Below are 18,740 nucleotides of genomic sequence, written 5' to 3' on the forward strand. Positions count from 1 at the left end.
GTTTTAGAGTTAGGGTTAGTTTTAGGGTTAGAAGTTGGTTTAGTGTTAGGTTTGGGGTTAGGATTACAGTTACAGTTAGGGTTAGGGTTAGATGTTAGGGTTAGTGTTACAGTTAGTTTTACAGGTAGGGTTAGGGTTAGTGTTAGAGATAGAGTTTAGGGTTAGGTTTAGGGTTAGAGTTAGGGTTAAGGTTAGGGTTTGTGTTATGGTTAGAGGTTAGCATTAGGTTTAGAGTTAGAGGTTTGGTTTAGGTTTAGGGTTAGTGTTAGGCTTAGAGGTTATGGTTAATGTTAGTGTTAGGGTTAGGGTTAAAACTTAGGTTTAGGGTTAAGGTTAGAGTTAGGGTTAGGGTTAGTGTTAGGATTATTGTTAGGGTTAGGGTTAGAGGTTAGGTGTTAGGGAAATGGTTAGGGTTAGGGCTAAGGTTTGGGTTAGGGTTAGGTTTAGGGTTAGTGATATGGGTTTGGGTTAGGATTAGGGTAAGGGTTATGGTTATGGTTAGGGTTAGGGTTAGAGGTATGGATTAGTGTTAGGTTTAGGTGTAGGTTTCAGGTTAGGTTTAGTGGTATTGTAGGTTTAGGGTTACGGTTAGGGTTACCTATTGCAGTCAGTGTTAGCGTTATTTTAACACATAAGACTAGGGTTAGGGTTAGGGATTAATGTTAGGTTTAAGTTAGGTTTATGGTTAGGGTTAGAGTTAGGGTTAGTGTTAGGGTTATGGTTAGAATTTAGGGCATAGTGTTAGGTTTGTGTTAGGGTCAGGGTTAGAGATAGGATTAGGGTTAGGGTTAGGGCTTGGATTAGCATTAGGTTTAGGTTTAGGGTTACATTTAGAAATTAGGTTTTAGGGATAGGGTTAGGGTTAGTCTTCGGGTTACATTTAGTGTTAGGGTTGCGATTAGTTTAGGGTTAGGTTTAGTGTTTATGTTAGATTTATGTTGAGTTTTAGGGTTAGGTTTAGGGTTAGAGTTAGGTTTTAAGGTTAAGTTTAGGTTTAGTGTTAGGGTTAGGCTTAGGGTTAGGGTTAGAGGTATGTGTTAGGTTTAGGGTTAGGGTTAGTGATAGGGTTAGTTTTAGAGTTAGGTTTAGTTTTAGTCTTAGGGTTATGGTTAGGGATAGGGTTAAATTTAGGTTAGGGTTAGGGTTATGCTTAGGGTTAGAGGTTAAGATTAGCATTAGGGTTAGATTTAGGGTTAGGGTTAGGATTAGGGTTAGATGTATGTGTTAGTGTTAGGTTTAGGGGTATGGTTAGGATTAGGGTTAGTGTTAGGCTTAGGGATATTGTTACAGTTAGGCTTTGGGTTATGCTTAGTATTAAGGTTAGTGTTATGGTTAGGGTTTGTATTAGGTTGAGGTTTAGGGTTATGGTTAGTGTTAGGGTTAGAAATTAGGTTTAATGTTAGGTTTAGGGTTAGGGTTAGGGGTAGATTAGTGTTAGTGTTAGGGTTAAAATTAGAGGTTAATTTTAGGGTTAGTTTTAGGGTTAGGTTTAGTGTTAGGGTTAGCGATAGGGATAGGGTTAGAGGTATGGGTTAGGTTTAAGTTTAGGCGTATGTTTAGAGTTAAGGCTAAGGTTATCTTAGGTTTAGAGCTAGGTATTACTGTTAGGATTAGTGTTAGTTTAAGGGGTAGTGTTCCAGTTAGGGTTAGGACTAGGCTTAGGTTTATGTTTAGAGTTTAGCTTTAGGTTTAGTGTTAGGGTTAGGGTTAGAGTTTAGGGTTAGCGTTAGAGCTAGTTTTAGGGTTAGGATTACAAGTTAATGTTATGTGTAGGGTTAGGGTTATGATTACGGTTAGGGTTAGGGTTAGTGTTAGTGTTAGGGTTAGGGGTTAATTTTTTAGGGAGAGGGTTAGGGTTAGGGTTAATGTTAGCATTACGGTTAGGGTTATGTTTAGGGTTAGTGTAGGGTTAGGGTTAGGGGTTAGTTGTAAGGGAGAGGGTTAGGGTTAGGCTTCAGATTATGGTTAGTGTTAGTTTTACGATTAGGTTCAGTGTTAGGGTTAGGTTTAGGGTTAGGATTAAGGTCAGATTTAGGTTTACGGTTAGGTTTAGTGTTAGGTTTAAACTTAGGGTTAGGGGTTAGATGTTATGGATATGGTTAGGGTTAGCGATAGGGTTAGGGTTAGGGTTAGGTTTCCATTTAGGTTTAGGATTATGGATAGTGTTCTGGTTAGGGTTAATGTTTAGAGTTAGGGTTAGGGTTAGGTTTCGGTTTAGGATTAGGTTGAGGCTTATGGGTAGAGGTTAGCATTAGGTTTAGTGTTGGAGATTGGTGTTAGTGTTATGCTTAGGTTTAGGCTTAGAGGATATGGTTAAGGTTAGTGTTAAAGCTGAGGTTTAGGTTTAGGGTTACAGTTAAAGTTAGGGTTAGGTTTAGAGGTTTGTGTTAGGGTTAGATTTAGAGTTAGTGTTAGTGTTAGGGTTATGGTTAGGTTTAGAGTTAGGTTTAGATTTAGGGTTAGGTTTAGATTTAGGGTTAGGATTAGGGTCAGGGTTAGGTTTAGGGATAGGGTTACGGTTAGGCTTTGGGTTTTGCTTAGGGTTATGGTTAGGGTTAGGTTGAGGTTTAGGGTTATGGTGAGCATTAGGGTTAGAAGTTAGGTTAGTGTTAGGTTTAGGTTTAGAGTTTAGGGTTAGTGTTAGGTTAAGTTTTAGGGTTAGGGTTATGGTTAGGATTAGAATTTAGGGTTAGGCTTAGGTTTTAGGTAAGGGTTACAGTTACAGTTAGGGTTAGGGTTATGTTTAGTCTTAGGATTACGGGATATGTGTTCGGGAGATGGTTATGGTTATGCTTAGGTTTATGGTTAGGTTTAGAGTTACCTTTAGGTTTAGGGTTATGTTTAGGGTTATGTTTAGGGTTTGTTTTAAGGTTAGGTTTAGGGTTATGTGTTAGGTGTTAGGGATAGAGTTAGCGTTAGGGTTGTTAGGGTTAGCTTTAGTTTTAGGTTTAGGGTTAGGTTTAGGGTTAGGTTTAGTGTTAGGGATAGTGTTAGGTTTAGTGTTAGGTTTGGGGGTAGGATAGTGTTAGAGTTAGGGTTTGGGTTAGGTTTTAGGGTTAGGTTTATTGTTAGGGTTAGGGTTAGGTTGAGGTTTAGGATTAATCTTATGTTAGGGTTAGGGTTAGGGTTAGAGTTTAGGGTTAGGGTTAGGTTTAGGATTAGGATTAGGTTTAAGTTTAGGGTTACAGTTAGGTTTAGGTTTACAATTTATGGTTGGGGTAGATTAGGGTTAGTGTTACGTTAAAGGTTAGGGTTGGGGCTATGGTTAGATTATAGTTAGGTGTTAGGTGTTAGGGAGAGGGTTAGCGTTAGGCTTCCGGTTATGGTTATGTTTTGTGTTACGATTAGTTTTAGGCTTAGGGTTAGTGTTAGGTTTACGTTAAGGGTTAAATTTAGAGGTAGGGCTAGCATTAGGGTTTGGGGTTAGGTGTTAGTGACAGGTTTAGGATTAGGGTTAGGGTTAAGTATTACAGTCAGGCTTCGGTTAGTTTATGGTGTAAAGTTAGGGTTAGGGAAAGGGATTAATGTTAGGTTTATGGTTAGATTTATGCTTAGGTTTAGGGTTAGGGATAGGATTAGAAGTTAGTGTTAGTGGTAAGGTTAGGGTTATGGTTACGGTTAGGGTTAGGGTTAGTGTTAGGTTTAGGGTTAGGGTTAGGGGTTAGGGTTTAGAGGATTAAGCTTAGACTTCGGATTACAGTTAGGGTTAGGGTTACGATTAGCTTTAGGGTAATGCTTAGGGTTAGTGTTAGTGTTAGCTTTAGTTTTATTGTTAGTTTTAGGGTTAGGTTTAGAATTAGGTTTAGGGGTTGGTGTTAGTGATAGGTTTAGGGTTAGGGTTAGGTTTACTGTTAGGGTTAGTGTTAGGTTTAGTGTTAGGTTTAGATATAGGGTTAAGGGTTAGTGTTAGGGTTACGTTAGGGTTAGGATTAGGATTAGGGTTATAGATTATGGTTATGTTTAGGTTAGGTTTAGGGTTAGGGTTAGAGTTAGTGTTAGAGTTAGTGTTAGTGTTAGTGTTAGTGTTAGTGTTAGTGTTAGGGTTAGTGTTAGGGTTAAGGTTAGGTTTAGGGTTATGATTAGGGTGAGGATTAGAGGTTGGGGTTTAAGAACAGGATTAGGGTTAGGCTTTGTGTTAGGGTTAGGGTTAGGGTTACGATTAGGTTTAGGGTTAAATTTAGGAGTAGGTTTAGAGTTAGATTTACTGTTAGTTTTAGAGTTAGAGTTAAGATTATGGGTTAGGTGTTAGGGATAGTGTTAGGTTTAGTGTTAGGTTTATGGTTAGGGTTAGGGTTAGGGATAGTGTTAGGGTTAGGGTTAGTGATTAAGTTTAGGGTTAGTATTATGGTTAGTGCTACAGTAAAGTTTAGAGGTTAGTGTTTGTGTTAGGGTTAGGGTTAGGGTTTGCGTTAGGATTAGAATTTAGGGTTAGGGTTAGGATTAGGTTTATTGTTAGGGTTAGGTGTTAGGTGTTAGCATTAAGGTTAGGTTTAGTGTTAGGGTTAGGGTTAGAGGTTACCGTTAGGTTTTGGTTTAGGGTTAGGGTTAGGGTTATGGATAGGGTTAGAGTTAAAGGTTAGGATTAAGGTTAGGTTTAGAAGTTTGTTTTAGTGTTAGTGTTAGGTTTAGGGTTAGTGTTAGGGTTAGAGGTTAGTGTTAGGTTTAGAGTTTGGTTTAGGTTTAAGGTAAGGGTTAGGGTTAGGTTTAGGGTTAGAGGTGTGGGTTAACGTTAGGGTTAGGGTTAGGGTTATGGTTAGTGTTAGAGGTATGGGTTAGGGTTATGGTTAGGTTTAGGTTTAGGGTTAAGGTAGGTTTAGTGTTAGGGTTAGGGTTAAGTATTACGGTGAGTGTTAGTGTTAGTTTGATGGGTAGGGTTAGGGTTAGGGTCAGCGATTAATGTTCGGTTTAATGTTAGGTTTATGGCTAGGGTTAAGTTTAGGTTTAGTGTTAGTTTTAGGGTTAGAATTTAGGGTTATGGTTACGTTAGTGTTATTTTTAGTGTTAGGGTTACGTTTCGGTTTTGAATTTAGAGTTATGGTTAGTGTTAGGGTTTGGCTTAGAGCTTATGGTTAGGGTGAGTATTAGAGTTAGGGATAAAGCTTAGATTTAGTTTTAGCACCATGGTTAGGGTTAGGTTTAGAGGTTAGTGTTAGGGTTATGTTTAGTGTTAGTGTTATGGTTAAGGTTAGTTTTAGAGTTATGTTTAGGTTTAGGGTTAATTTTAGGGTTAAGGATAGAATTAGGGTTAGGGTTAGGGTCATGGTTAGGCTTTGATTTACAGTTAGGGTTAGGGTTAGGGTTATGGTAAGGATTAGGGTTAGGTTGAGGTTTAGTGTTAGGGTTAGTGTTAGAAGTTAGGTTTAATGTTAGGTTTAGGGTTACGGTTAGGGATAGTTTTAGGTTTAGGGTTAGTGTTAGAGGTTAGGGTTAGGGCTGGGTTAGCGTTAGGTTTAGTGTTAGGGTTAGGATTAGAGGTAAGGGTTAGGTTAAGGTTTAGGGGTAGGGTAAGGTTTAGGGTTAGGGTTAGGGTTAGCATTAGGTGATAGGTGTTAGGGAGAGTGTTAGGGGTAGGCTTCATGTTATGGTTAGGCTTAAGGTTATGATTAGATTTACAGTTAGTGTTCGGTTTAAGGTAAAAGTTTAGATTTAGGGTTATGTGTAGCGTAAGTGTTTTGGTTATGGTTAGAGTTTAGGTTAAGGGTTAGGGTTAGTGTTAGGGTTATGGTTAGGGTTATGGTTAGAGGTTAGCATTAGGTTTAGGGTTAGGGTTAGGTTAAGGGTTAGGGTTAGGGTTAGGGTTAGCTTTATTGTTGGGGTCATGGTAGTGTTAGGTTTAGGGTTAGGTATTACTTTCAGGTTTAGGGTTTGTTTAAGGGGTAGGGTTAGGGTTAGGGATTAATGATAGGTTTAGGGTTGGTTTTATGTTTAGGGTTAGGGTTAGGGTTAGTGTAATGGTTAGGGTTAAGTTTTTGGTTAGAGTTTAGGGTTAGGGTTAGTGTTAGGGTTAGGGTTAGGGTTAGGATTAGGATTAGAATTTAGGGTTAGGGTTATGTTGAGGATTAGGGTATGGTTAGGGTTATGGTTGGGGTTAGGTTTAGGTTTATGTTTAGTTCTAGGGTTATGGTTTTGGTTAGGGTTAAGGGTTAAGTGTTAGGGATAGGATTAGGGTTAGTGTTAGGGTTAGGTTTATAGTTTGTTTTAGGATTAGAGTTAGAGTTAGGGTTTGGGGTTAATTGTTAGGGGTAGGTTTAGGGTTATTATGAGGGTTAGGGTTACGGTTAGGGTTAGGGTTAGGTTTACGGTTAGATTTAGGGTAACCGATAGTGTTAGTGTTAGGATTAGGCTTTAGGCTTAGGGTTAGGGTTAGGTTTAGGATTAGGGTTAGTGTTATGTTTAAAGGTAAGCGTTAAGTTTAGTGTTAGAGTTTGGGGTTAGGGTTAAGATTAGGGTTAGGCTTAGGGTTTATGGTTATTTTTAGGGTTAGGGTTAGGCTCAGTGTTAGGCTTAGTCTTTGGTTTAGTGTTAGAGGTATGGTTTAGGGTTATGGTTTGTGTTAGTGTTAGGTTTACGTTTAGGGTTAGGCTTAGTGTTTATGGTTATTTTTAGGGTTAGGGTTAGGCTTAGTGTTAGGCTTAGTCTTTGGTTTAGTGTTAGAGGTGTGGTTTAGGGTTATGGTTTGTGTTAGGTTTAGGTTTACGTTTAGGGTTATGCTATGGTTACAGTTAGGGTTAGGGTTACGTATTACAGTCCGATTTATGGTTAGTTTAAGGGGTAGGGTTAAGGTTAGGGTTAGGGATTAATGTTAGTGTTAGGGTTAGGTTTAGGATTAGGGGTTAGTTGTTAGGGAGTGGGTAAAGAGTACGCTTCGTGTTACGATTAGTGTTAGGGTTAGGGTTACGCTTAGGATTAGGGTTAGGTTTAGGTTTAGTGTTACTTTTAGGGTTTGGGTTGGGGTTAGGTGTAAGGAACAGGGATAGGGTTAGGGTTAGGTTTAGGTTTAGGGTAAGTGTTAGTTTTACAGTTAGGTTTAGGTTTAGGAATAGTGTTAGGTTTACAGTTAGGGTTTAGGGTTAGGTTTAGGGTTAGGGTTAGTGTTAGGGTTAGGGTTAGGTTTAGGCTTAGAGTTAGGGTTAGTGTTAGGTTTAGAAGTTCATTTAGTGTTAAGGTTAGGGTTAGTATTAGCGTTAGGGTTAGGGTTAGATGTTTGGGCTAAGATAAGGTTAGGATTAGGGCTAATTTTACGGTTATAGTTTATGTTTAGGGTTAGTGTTAGTGTTAGGATTAATTTTAGAGTTAGGGTTATGGTTGGAGGTTAGTGTTAGGTTTAGGGTTAGAGTTTGTGTTTAGCGTTAGGGTTAGGGTTAGTCTTAGATGTTATGGTTAAGGTTAGGGTTAGTGTTAGTGTTAAAAGTTAGGTTTAGGGTTAGGGTTAGGGTTAGGGTTAGTTTTAGGGTTAGGGTTAGCGGTTAGGTGTTCGTGATAGTGTTAGTGCTAGTGTTAGTGTTAGTGTTAGGGTTAGGGTTAGGGATAATATTAGCGTTAGTGTTAGGGTGTAAGTTAGTGTTATGGTTAGTTTAGGGTTAGGGTTAGGGTTAGTCTTAGAAGTTATTTTTAAGATTAGGGTTAGGGTTAAAGCTTAGATTTAGGGTTAGGTTTAGGTTTAGTTTTAGGGTTAGGGTTAGGGTTAGAGTTAGGGATAGTATTACGCTTAGGCTTTGGGTTATGTTTAGGGTTACGGTTATGATTAGGTTATTGTTTGGGTTAGTGTAAGGTTTAGGGTTACATTTAGGTTTAGGGTTAGGGTTTGGATTAGGATTAGGATTAGGGTTATGGTTAGATTTAGGGGTTAGGAGTTAGGGATAGTTTTGGGGTTAGGCTTCAGGTTCCGGTTAGTGTTAGGGTTAGTGTAAGTGTTAGCATTTGCATTAAATTTATGTTTAGTTTTAGGGTTAGGGTTAGTGTTAGGTTTAAGACTTAGATGTTAGGGATAATGTTGCAGTTAGGGTTAGGGTTAGGGTCAGAGTTTAGTTTTAGGTTTAGTTTTAGGGTTAGTGTTAGGGTTAGGGTTACGATTAGAATTTAGGTTTAGGGTTAGATTTAGGGTTAAGGTTACGGTTTCGGTTTGGTTTAGTGATAGGTTTAGGGTTAGGGTTAACCTTTAGGTGTTAGTGAGAGGGTTTTGGTTAGGCTTCGGGTTACAGTTAGGTTTTGGGTTATGATTAGGTTTAGGGTTAGGGTTAGGTTTAGGGTTAGGGTTAGTGTTAGTGTTAGGGTTAGGATTAGGGGTTAGGTGTAAGTGATAGTGTTAGCGTTAGAATTAGGGTTAGGTTAAGTGTTAGTGGTAGGTTTAGAGTTAGGTTTAGAGTTAGGGATAGTGTTAGGTTTAGGGTTAAGGTTAGGGTTAGGGATAGGATTAGGGTTAGGTTTAGCATTTAGTGTTAGTGTTAGAGTTAGGGTTAGGGTTTCTGTTAGTGTTAGTTTCAGGGTCAGATATTAGGCTTAGGGTTAGGTATATGACTAGGGTTAAGGTTTGGGTTATGTTTATGATTAGATTTTTGGGTTAAGGTTAGGGTTAGGGTTAGGGTTATCATTAGGGTTAGGGTTAGGGCTAGGTTTAGGGTTAGCATTAGGGCTTAGGTGTTTTATGAAAGGGCTAGGGTTAGGCTTCTGGTTATGGTTAGGTTTAGGGTTATGATTAGGTTTAGTCTTAGGCTTAGGGTTTGGGTTAGGGTTGGCGTTAGGTTTATGGTTAGTTTCATGTTTTGGTTTCGGGTTCGGGTTAGGGGTTAGGTGTTTGGGATAGTAATAGGGTTAGTGTTAGGGTTAGGGTTAGCGTTAGGGTTAGTTTTAGGAATAGCATTACAGTTTGTTTTATGGTTATGAATAGTGTTAGGGTTAGTCTTAGGGTTAGGGATAGTGTTAGGGTTAGGGTTAGGGTTCGGCTTAGAGTTAGGGTTAGGTTTAGGCTTAGAAATTATGGTTAAGTATAGCATTAATGTTAGGGTTAAAGTTTAGGGTTATGTTTAGGATTACGCTTAGGGTTAAGTTAGGTTTAGAGGTTAGAGTTTGGGGTTAACTTTAGGGTCAGGGTTAGGCTTAGAGGTTACTGTTATGGTTAAAGCTTAGGTTTATTTTTAGTGTTACGGTTAGGGTTAGGGTTAGGTTTAGAGGTTAGTGTTAGTGTTAGGTTTAGGATTAGTGTTTGTGTTAGGATTAGGGTTACATTTAGAGTTAGGTTTAGGTTTAGGGTTAGGTTTAGTGTTAGGATTAGGGTTTATGTTAGGGCTAGGGACAGGGTTACGGTTAGCCTTTGGGTTATGTTTAGGGTTAGGGTTAGGGTTAGGTTGATGTTTAGGGTTAGAGTTAGGTTTAGGGTTTGGGTTAGAAGTTAGGATTAGTGTGAGCTTTAAGGTTAGGGTTTGGGATGGTTAATGTTAGGGTTAGGGTAAGGGTTAGATGTTAAGTTTAGGGGTAGGGGTAGGTTTAGCTTTAGGGATACAGTTCAGGTTAGGGTTAGGGTTAGTGTTAGGGTTGGGGTTAGAGGTTAGGTGTTTTTGGGTGAGGGTTACCGTTAAGCTTTGTGCTACTGTTCGTTTTAGATTTACAATTAGATTTAGGGTTAGGGTTAGGGTTAGTGTTAGTGTTAGGGTCAGAGTTAGGTTTACGGTTATGTTCAGGGTTAGGTTTAGGTTTAGGGTTAGGGGTTAGGGGTTAGGGGTTAGGGATAAGGTTAGGTTTAGGGTTAGGTTTTCGGTTAGGTTTAGGTTTAGGGTTAATAATTAGGGTCATAGGTAGGTTTGCACTTAGGTTTAGGGTTAGGTTTAGGGTTCGGGTTAGGGGTTAGTTGTTAGGCATAGGGTTATGGTTAATGTTATGGTTAGCGTTAGGGTTATGTTTATGGTTAGGTTTTGCGTTACGGATAGAGCTAGTATTACAGTTAGGGTTTAGGGTAAGTTTTAGGTTTAGGGTTAGGTTTAGGATTAGGTTTAGCCTTATGGTTAGAAGGTAGCATTAGGTTTAGTGTTATAGTTTGGATTTAAGGTTAGGGTTAAGCTTAGATGTTATTGTTAGAGTTAGTGTTTGGATTAGTGTTAAAGCTTAGGTTTAGGGTTTGTGTTATGGTTAGTGTTAGGGTTAGGATTAAAGGTTAGTGTTATGGTTAGGTTTAGTGTTAGTGTTAATGTTAAGGTTAGGGTTAGGTTTAGAGTTAGGTTTAGGTTTAGGGTTAGGGTTAGTGTTAGGGTTAGGATTAGGGTTAAGGTTAGGGATAGGGTTACGGTTAGGCTTTTGGTTACGGTTAGGGTTATGTTTAGAGGTATGGGTTAGGGTTAGTGTTAGCATTAGGGTTAGGTTTAGGGTTAAGGTACGGTTAGGGCTAGGGTTAGGGTTACGGTTAGGGTTAGGAATTAAAGTCACGCCTAGAGTTAGTTTAAGGGGTAGGTGTACAGTTAGGGTTACGGTCAGGTTATGATTAGGGTTAGATATTATGGCTACGGTTATTGTTATGGTTAGAGTTAGTGTTACGGTTAGCATTAGATGTTAGTGTTAGGGTTAGGGTTAGGGTTAGTGTTAAGCTTAGGTTTAGGGTTAGTGTTAGGGTTAGAAGTTAGGGTTAGGGTTAGGGTTAGGGTTACAGTTAGGGAGAGTGCTAAGTTTAGGTTTAAGATTTAAGGTTAGTTTTAGGGTTAGGGTTAGGCTTTAGGGTTAGGGTTAGGGTTATGTTTACGGTTCATTTTAGTGTTATGGTTATAGTTTAGCATTAGGTTTAGTGTTAGAGTTTGGTGTTAGGGTTAGGGTTAGGGTTAGGCTTACAGTTTATGGTTAGGCTTAGTGTTAGGGTTTTCATTTAAGCTTAGGTTTTGGGTTAGGGTGAGGGTTAGGATTTGGGCTAGTGTTAGGCTTAGTGTTAGGGTAAAGTTTAGAGGTATCGGTTAGGGTTATGGTTAGGGTTATGGTTAGGCTTAGATTTATGCTAGTGTTAGGGTTAGGGTTAGGCATTACAGTCAGGTTTAGGGTTAGTTTAAGAGGTAGGGTTAGGGTTAGATTTAGGGTTAGGGATTATCATTAGTTTTAGTGTTATGGTTATGGTTAGGTTAGGGATATGGATTTGGTTAGGTTTAGGATTAGGGTTAGGGTTAGGGTTAGAATTAGAAGTTAGGGATAAGGGTAGGGTTAGGTTTATAGTTAGGGTTAGGGTTAGTGTTAGGGTTATGATTAGGGTTAGGTTTACGGTTAGTGTTAGCCTTAGGGTTAGTGATAGGGTTAGGATTAGGGTTAGAAGTATGTGTTAGGGTTAGGGTTAGCATTAGAGTTAGGTTTAGTTTAGGCTTATGGTTAGGTTTATGGTTCAAAGTTAGGTTTAGTGTTAGTTTTAGGGTTAACGATAGGTTAGGTTTAGGTTTAGTGTTAGAGGTTAAGATTAGGATTAGGGTTAGGATTAGGGTTAGGGTTAGGGTTAGGGTTAGAGGTATGGGTTGCATTTAGGTTTAGGGGTAGGGTTAGGATTATGGTTAGTGTTAGTGTTAGGGATATGGTTACGGTTAGGCTTTGGGTTATGGTTAGTGTTAGGGTTAGTGTTAGAGGTTAATGTTAGGGTTAGCGTTAGGTTTATGGTTAGGTTTAGGGTTAGGTTTAGAGGTATGGTTTAGGTTTAGGGGAATGGTTAGAGTTAGGGTTAGGGTTATGGTAGGATTAGTGTTAGGGTTAGGGCTAGATATTTCTGTCAGGGTTAGTGTTAGTTTAAGGGGCAGTGTTCGGGTTAGGGTGATGGTTAGGCTTAGGGTTATGTTTAGAGGTTAGCTTTAGGTTTAGTCTTAGGGTTAGGGTTAGAGTTTAGGCTTAGGGTTAGGTTTAGGTTGAGGTTTAATGTTAGGGTTAGGATTAGAAATTAGGATTAGGGGGAGGGTTAGGATTATTATTAGGATTAGGGTTTGGGATTAGTGTTAGTGTTAGGTTTAGTTTTAGGCTTAGTATTAGGATTAGTGTTAGGGATAGGTTTAGGTTTAGGGTTAGGATTATTGCTAATGTTAGCGTTACGGATATGTTTAGGGTTAGGTTTAGGGTTATGGATAGGGTTAGAGTTAGGTTTAGGATTAGGGTTAGTGTTACGGTTTAGTGTTAGGGTTAAGGAGGGGTTAGGATCAGGGTTAGCTTTAGGATTAGAATGTTAGGGTTAGAGTTAGAGTTAGGGTTAATGTTAGGGTTAGTGTTAGGGTTTGGTTTAGGTTTAGGTTTAGGGTTAGGTGTTCATGTTTAGGGTAGGGTTTTGATTAAGGTTAGGGATTAGGTATAGGGTTACTGTTACTGTTAGGGTTAGGGTTATGGTTAGGGTTAAGGATTTTGATTAGGGTTTGGGTTAGTTTTAGTGTTAGGTTTATTTTGGGTTAGGTTAAGGATAGGAATAAGGTTAGGGATAGTGTTAGGGTTAGGCTTAGGGCTGGGTTAGGGATTAGGGTTAGGGTTAGTGTTATGGTTATGGTTAGGGTTAGGGCTTAGGTGTTAGGGATAAGGTTATGGCTAGTGTTAAGGTTAGGTTAGGGTTAGTGTTAGGGTTAGGGGTTTGGGGTTATGCTTAGGGTTAGGGTTAGCATTAGGGTTAGGTTTCGGGTTAGGGTTATGTTTAGTGTTAGGTTTATGGTTAGAGGTTACCTTTAGGTTTAGGTGTAGGGTTATGGTTATGGTTAGTTTTACGCTTAGGGATAGGTCAAGTGTTAGGGTTAGGGTTAGGGTTAGAATTTTGCTTAATTTTAGGTTATGCGTTAGTTTTAGAAGGTTAGGGTTAGGGTTAGAGATTAGGGTTAGGTTTTGGGTTACAATTAACGGTTAGTTTTATGGTCAGGGAAAGGGTTAGGTTTAGGTATTAGGGTTAGGATCAGGGTTAGGTTTAGGGTTAGTGTTAGGTTTAGGTTTAGGGATAAGGTTAGAGTTTAGTGTTAATGTTAAGGTTAGACTAAAGGTTAGGGTTAGTTTTATGGTAATGGTTATGTTTAGGGTGATGGTTAGTGTTAGGGTTAGTGTTAGGTTTAGGGTTAGTGTTACGTTAGGGACTAGGTTTAGGGTTAGGGTTAGGGTTAGGGTTAGGGGTAGGTTTAGGGTTTAGGGATAGGTTTAGGGTTAGGCTTATCTTAGAGCCAGGGATTAGTGTTAGTTTTAGGGTTAGGTTTTTGGTTAGTGTTAGGGTTAGGGATTAGTCTTAGCATTAGTGTTATGTTTAGGCTTAGGTTTAGAAATAGGGATAGGGTTAGGTTTAGGCTTAAGGTTAGGGTTAGGGTTAGGGTGAGGGTTAGGGTTATGGGTTAGAGTTATAGGTTAGGGTTAGTGTTAGGATTAGTGTTATGGTTAGGTTTCTGTTTAGGGTTAGGTCTATGGTTAGGCTTAGGCTTAGAGTTAGGGTTAGGGTTAGGCTTAGTTTTAGGGAAAAGGATAGGGTTAGGTTTACTCTTTAGTTTAGGGTTAGGGTCAGGTTTAGGTTTAGAGTTAGGTTTAACGTTAGGTTTAGGTTTTGGGTTAGTGTTAGATTTACATTTAGGGTTAGGCCCAGCTTTAGGTTTAGGGTTAGCGTTAGGTTTAGGGTTAGTGTTAGTGGTAGGGTTAGGGTTAGGGATTAGAGTTAGAGGTTAGGGTTAGTGTTAGTGTTATGCTTAGTATTAGGTTTAGGGATACGTTTAGGGTTAGGGTTAGTTTAGGGTTAGATTTAGGGTTTATGTGTTAGGGATATGGTCAGACTTAGGCTTCGGATTACAGTTAGGGTTCGGGTTACAATTAGGTTTATTGTTAGGGTTAGAGTTAGGGTTAGGGTTAGGATTATGGTTAAGGTTAGTGTTAGGGTTTGTGTTAGGGTTAGGGGTTAGATGTTAAGTACATGTCTAGGGTTAGGGTTAGGGTTAAGGTTAGGGTTAGGGTTACATTTAGTGTTAGTGTTAGGATTATGGATAGGTTTAGGGATTAGGGATTGGATTAGTGTTAGTGTTAGTGTTAGGTTTAGGGGCTTGTGTTACGGTTAGGGTTAGGGTTATTGTAAGGCTTAAGGTTAGGTTTACGGATTAGGGTTAGTGTTTGTGTTAGGGTTACAGTTAGGGATTTGCGTTACGGTTACGTTTAGCGTTAGTGTTAGGCTTAGTATCAGGATTAGGGTTAGGGTTAGGGATAGGTTTAATGTTAAGTTAGGGTTAGGGTTAGGGTTAGGGTTAGGGTTTGTGTTAGGGTCTAAGTGTTAGGGATAGGTTTAGCATTAAGGTTGGGGTTAGGATTCCGGTTAAAGTTATTTCTAGGGTTACGGTTAGTGTTCGGTTTAGGGTTAGGGTTAGCGTTACTGTAGGGTTAGGGTTATGGTTAGGTTAGAGTTAAGTTTAGGGTTAAGGTTCAGGACAAGGTGTTAAAGATAGGCTTAGGGTTAGGGTTAGGGTTAGGGTTAAGATTAGTTTTAGGGTTAGGTTTAGTGTTAGGGTTATGGTTACGTTTTGGGTTAGGGTTAGTGTTATGGTTATGGTTAGGGTTAGGGGTTAGGTGTTAGGAATAGGGTAAGTGTTATGGTTAGTTTTAGGGTTAGGGTTAGTGTTAGGTTAGGGTTAGGGTTAGGGGTTAGGTGTTAGGAATAGGGTAAGTGTTATGGTTAGTTTTAGGGTTAGGGTTAGTTTTAGGAATAGGGTTCAGGATAAGATTTAGGGTTAGGGTTAGGGTTAGGTTTAGGTTTACGTGTAGTTCTAGAGGTTTGGGTTAGGTTTAGGTTTAGGTTTGGGTTTAGGGTTACGGTTAGGGTTAGGCTTAGTTTTAGGTTTAGGGATAGAGTTATGGTTTGTCTTAATTTTAGGGTAGGGTTAGGGTTAGGTTTATGTTTAGGGTTAGGGTTAGGCTTAGTTTTAGGGTTGGGGTTAGGAATAAGGTTAGGGTTAGGGTTAGGGTTAGCATTATACTCAGGTTTAGGGTTAGGGTTAGGGTTAGGAGTTAGAGTTAGAGTTTAGTGTTAGGGTTAGGGTAAGTGTTTGGGTTAGAGTTTAGGGTTAGAGTTAGCGTTAGTGTTATGTTTAGGGTTAGGGTTAGGTTTAGATGTTAGTTTTATTGTTAGTGTTAGTGTAGGGTTACTGTTAGGGTTAGGGTTAGGTTAAGGTTAGGTTTAGGGGTTAGGTGTTAGGGATAGGGAAAGGGTTAGGATTTGGATTACGGATAGGTTTAGGGTTACTATTAGGTTTAGTGTAAGTTTTAGGGTTAGGGTTATGGTTAGCGTTTGGGTTAGGGATAGGGGTTAGGTGTTAAGCATATGGTTAGGGTTATTTTTAGAGTTATGTTTAGGGTTAGGGTTATGTGTAGTTTTACATTAAGGGTTAGTGTTAGCGTTAGGTTTAGAGTTAGGGATTATCAATAGAATTAGGGTTAGGGTTAGGGTTATGGTTAGGGTTATTGTAAGGGTTAAGGTTAATCTTGTGGATTAGGGTTAGTTTTTTGGTTAGGATCAGAGTTAGAGTTAGGGATTAGGGTTAGGGTTAAGGTTAGGGTTAGTGTTAGACTCAGTTTTAGGATTAGGGTTAGGGATAGTTTTAGGGTTCGGTTCATGTTTATTGTTAGGTTTAGGGTTAGGGATAGGGTTAGGTTTACGGTTAGGGATAGGGTTAGGGTTAGAGTTAGGGTTTACGGTTAGGGTTAGGGTTAGGGGTTAGGGTTAGGGTATAGGTTTAGGGTTAGTGTTCGGGTTATGGTTAGGGTTAGGTTTAGATTGAGGTTTAGGTTTAGGGTGAGGGTGAGGTTTAGAATTTAGGTTTAGTGTTAGTGTTAGCAATAGGGTTAGGGTTTGGGTTACTGTTAGAATTTAGGTTTAGGGTTAGGCTTAGGGTGAATTTTGGGTTAGGGTTAAGATTAGGGTTAGGGTTTAGCTGTTAGGGCTAGTGTTAACGTTAGGGTTATGGTTAGGGTTAGGGTTTGGTTTAGGTTTAGTTTTAGGTTTTGGGTTAGCGATAATGTTAGGTTTAGGGTTAGGCTTAGGGTTAGGGTTAGGGATAATGTTAGGTTTAGGGTTATGCTTATGGCTAGGGATAGGGTTAAGGGTTAGAGTTAGGTTTAGGTTTTGGGTTGGGTTTAGGCTTCGGGTTAGAAGTTAGTTTTAGGGTTAGTGTTAGGCATAGGGTTTCGGTTATGGTTAGACGTTAGGATTAGGGTTAGGGTTAGGGTTAGTGTTAGGGTTAGGGTTAGGGTTAGTGTTAGGGTTAGGGTTAAGTTTAGGGTTAGATTGAGGCTTAGGATTAGTGTTAGATTTATGTTTATAGTTAGTGTTAGTGTTAGGGATATGGTTATGGTTAGTTTTTAGGGTTAGGGTTAGGATTAGGCTTATATTTAGGGTTAGGTTGGCGTTTAGCTTTAGGGTTAGGGTTAGGGTTAGGGATAAAAGTTAGGTTTAGTGTTAGAGTTAGGGTTATTGTTTTGTTTACGGTTACAGGTTAGAGGTAGGGTTAGGGTTAGAGTTTAGGGTTTATGGTGAGGGCTAAGGTTAGGGTTAGTGGTACGGGTTTGGTTTAGTGTTTGTGTTAGTGTTAGGGGTAGGGTTAGGGTTCAGGGTTAGGGTTATGGTATGGTTATGGTTACGGTTAGGGTTAGGTCTTACGGTCAGGTTTATGGTTAGTTTTAGGGTTAGGGATTAATATTAAGTTTAGGGTTATGGATATGGTTATGTTTAGGGTTCATGTTACAGTGAAGTTTAGAGTTAAGAGTTCGTGTTAGTTTTAGGGTTAGTGTCATCCTTAGGGTTAGGTCTAGTGTTAGAGCTTAGTGTTAGGGTTTGGTTTAGGGTTAGGGTTATGGTTAGGGTTACTGTTAGGATTAAAGTTTAGCGTTAGGTATAGGGCTAGTGTTAGTGTTACGGTTAGGGTTAGGTTTAGGCTTTGGTTTACCCTTAGGGATACTGGTTAGGTGTTATGGAGTGGGTTAGTGGTAGGTTTCACGTTATGGTTAGGTTTAGGATTATGATTAGGATTAGGTTAGGTTTTTTGTGTTAGAGTTATGGTTATTCTTATGGTTATGGTTAGGGTTAGGTGTTAGGTGTTAGGGATAGACTTAGCATTGGGGTTAGGGTTAGGCTTAGGGTTAGGGTTAGGTTTAGGGTTAGGTTTAGGCTTAGGGACAGTGTTAGGTTTAGGGTTAGGGTTAGGGTTAGAGATAGTGTTAGGGTTAGGTTTAGGTTTAGGGTTAAGGTGAGGTATAGGTTTAGGGTTAGGGTTAGGGTTTGAAGTTAGGTTTAGGTTTAGCATAAGGTTTAGGGTTACGGTAAGGTTTTGGTTTAGAGGTAAGTATTAGGTTTATGCTTAGTGTTAGGGTTAGTTTTACGTTTAGAGTTTAAGGTTAGTGTTAGGGTTAGGGTTAGAATTTAGGGTTAGGGTTAGCTTTAGGGTTAGATTTAGCTTTAGAGTTAAGCTTAGTGTTAGTGTTACATTTAGAGTTTAGGTTTAGATTTAGGATAGGTGTTAGGGTTAGGGTTAGGGATAGGTTTACATTGGGGTTAGGGTTAGGATTAGGGTCAGTGTTAGACAGGGTTAGGGTTAGGGTATGTGTTACGATTTGGGTTAGTGTTAACCTTGGTGTTAGGTTTAGGTTTAGGGTTAGGGTTCGTGTTTAGGGTTAGGGTTAGGGCTAAGTTTAGGGTTAGTGTTAGGATAATGGTTAGGGTTAGGTTGAGGTTTTATGGTCGGTTTATGGTTAGGAATAGAAGTTATGTTTAGTGTTAGGGTTAGGGTTAGTGTTAGAGGTTAGGGTTAGGGTTAGTGTTGGGATTAGGGTTAGGGATTGAGCTATGGGTTAGTGTTGGGGATAAGTTTAGTGTTAGGGGTATGTTTAGGATTAGAGTTAATGGTTAGTGTTACAGTTATGTTGAGTGTTAGGGTTAGGTTTAGTGTTAGAGTTTAGTGTTAGGGTTAGGTTTTGGTTTAGTCTTAGGGTTCGGTTAGGGTTAGGTTTACGGTTAGGGTTAGGTGTTAGGGAGAGGGATAGAGTTAGGGTTAGGGTTAGGGTTAGTGTTAGGGTAATAGGTTAGGTTTAGGGTTAGAGGTTAGCGTTAGGGCTAGGGTTAGGTTTAGGTTTAGGGTTAGAGATTAGGATTAGGGTTAGGGTTAGGATAGGATTAGGCTTAGGCCTAGGTTGATGTTAGGGTAAGGCTTAGGGGTTAGGTGTTCAGTAGAGGGTTAGGCATAGGCTTCTGCTTACGGTTAGGGTTAGGGTTATAATTAGGTTTAGGGAAAGTGTTAGGGTTGGGGTTAGTTTTAAGGTTAGAGTTAGGTTTACAGTTAGGGTTAGGGCTTAGGTTGAGAGATAGAATTCGTGTTAGGGTTAGGATTAGCGTTAGTGTTAGGGTTAGTTTTAGGGTTAGGTTTAAGATTAGTCATAGTGTTAGGTTCAGTATTAGGGAAAGGAATAGGGATAGTGTTAGGTTTAGGGTTAGGGTTAGGTTTAGGGTGAGGGTTAGGGTTAGGGTTAGGGTTAGGTTTAGGTTTAGTGTTATTTTTAGGTTTAGGTTTAGGTTTAGGGTTAGGTTTAGAAATTAGGTTTAGTTGTAGGGTTAGGTTTAGAGGTGAGGTTTAGGGTTACGGTTAGGGTTTGAGTTAGTATTATGATTATGGTTGGAGTTTATGGTTAGGTTTAGGGTTAGTGTTAGCGTTAAGTTTAGGATTGTGGTTAGTGTTTAGCGTTAGTTTTTGGTTTAGGATTAGAGTTAGGGTTAGGTTTAGGGTTAGGGTTAGCGTTGGCATTTGTGATAGGGTTAC

Source organism: Cavia porcellus, unplaced genomic scaffold, assembly GCF_034190915.1.
Source record: "Cavia porcellus strain 051 isolate PalLab524CR breed Dunkin Hartley unplaced genomic scaffold, mCavPor4.1 scaffold_34, whole genome shotgun sequence".
In the NCBI taxonomy this organism is placed as follows: Eukaryota; Metazoa; Chordata; class Mammalia; order Rodentia; family Caviidae; genus Cavia; species Cavia porcellus.